Source organism: Salvelinus alpinus, chromosome 14 (assembly GCF_045679555.1).
Source record: "Salvelinus alpinus chromosome 14, SLU_Salpinus.1, whole genome shotgun sequence".
Lineage (NCBI taxonomy): Eukaryota > Metazoa > Chordata > Actinopteri > Salmoniformes > Salmonidae > Salvelinus > Salvelinus alpinus.
This window is the reverse complement of record NC_092099.1, coordinates 28,136,673-28,138,790: the sequence shown is the minus strand read 5'-3', so window position 1 is coordinate 28,138,790 and position 2,118 is coordinate 28,136,673.

Here is a 2,118-nt window from a genome sequence, read left to right as displayed (position 1 = left end):
TACACACACTGACACTGGGGCGGTGCAAGCCGATGGGGCGTACCTGCAAATCCGCCTATTTGATGAGATCATGGGCTCATTGGTGGACAGGGCTGAATGATAGTGAAAGACTCAGTCAGATGGGAGAGAAAGCCCTCCCACACACTCTCTCTCTCACACACACACACACTCCTGCCCTCTTCCGACTCACCCTGGTTACGGTTGGAACTGTCAACCCGCTCATCTGTCTATGATGCATTTATGCATAACCGCTTACGTGTATACTCTTCTCCCAGGGCAATTTATCAACTTATTCATTAAGAGGCCTATCACAGATCGTGTTGGCTATTTGGGTTAAGTATTGATGTAATAGGTTTGTGCGCAATAAGAATGATTGAGGACATGGTCAATTATCAGTTTATTGATATGAAATAAGAACAGTAGCTGTCAGAAGTTTCAGAGTGTATAAACTGATCGAAGTTCGTGGGAATGTAGGCATGTAACGTTAAGCAGAAGTATTTCGCTACACCACAAGCATTTCGCTACACTCGCAATAACATCTGCTACATATGTGTTTGTGACCAATAACATTCGATTTTATTTGATGTTATAAATGTTAATTTATGCAATTATGTGGTGTCAAGAAAGAATTATGCCTATATTAGCCTATATATCCTAATACAAGGCTTGTGCAACAATTTCACCCGTGGCACTTAAATAACAACCCAATGATGATATAAAGCACTATGTCTATTGGCATTTGATTACGCATGAGTTATTACACAATTCAAAAAACACTATGTGTGATCTAGTAGATTCTACAATATATTATTCAACTGCGACTACAACGTGACTGAGGCGCACGTAGCGAGGGGAGGGTGAGAGGCCCCAGCCGCTGCCCTCCAACTTCAGAAGAAAATAAGCATCAAGATTAGAATGCGGCTCTGTCACACAGCTAGGCTGGGAGGGAGAACGGGAGAGATCGAGGGAGCGCCTCTGACGCAGGGAACACTCGATAATTCCCCTGCGTCCCCGATCATCATACCCTAGATTCATGTCTGCGCCATGATGGCAAGGGAGTTATGCAGTTCTTCTCCCTCTCTTACTCTCTTACAACATTAGGCAAGAAGAGAATCATTACACTGTGAGAGCAAAGCGCGCAGTGTAGTTTGTTACGTAACGCGCGTGCCCACTGATCTATGTTTAATGCGCCCTGGCTCCCAACTGTTCAGCACGAGTAGCTCTAGCGTTTCCGAATACTGTGTCCTTATTTGCATGCGTGGGTATATTTGCCTTTGCAGACTGTGTGTGAGCAAAGGGGTGGTGGTGACCATTGAACATATGGATGCTGTGTGTATTCGATGTCCTGGAGATGATGCCTGTATTATTGCGTTTGGGCTAAAGCACAGATACAAACTGGCAGGGGAGGGCGAGAGCCCCTCTCAACATGAAAACAACAAAAATGGCTATCGCACAACCCCAAATTCTCCCCATGCTGCCATCCCAGATTATTTTCCAGTAGAGAGGAGAGGCGGTCTTTTATGAAAAACAACCTATTTGTCTGCCAGGCGAGGTGATGTAAGGTCGTGTTGTTCTGTTCGGTGGCACTACATTGTACCGGTGATGCAGCTTTTCCAGGAATGGATGATCGAGAGAGGGTTGATGGGATGCTTTAGACACCTACTAACACAATGAACTCCCCTTAATTAGTGCCACTAATACTGTTGATTAAAATGACTTTAAAGTCATTCTTATGTCATGTTTTATATGGAAATGCTCTCATATAGTGGTTTGCGAAGAAGATGCACTGCGAATTTAAGATCAGAATTTGAACACTGAGCAGTGTTAAACTTCAAGGTCATGAACAGTCAAAATCCTGTTTTTCATGAAATTGGATGATATTTGGATGAAACTAGATCAAAGTATGATGACCAAAGTATGAAAAATGTCTGTTCTACATTGATAAAGTTTGATCATAAAGTTACTGGTCCCCTCCCCCATGTCAAACACTTGGATTCAGGAGGGTCATTCAAAACTCTGATGCAGTTGTCATATCAACACATCCATCATTGCTGCTGTGAACTACATCACAAGAAACTGTCACGCCCTGACCATAGAGAGCCATTGTTTCTCTATGGT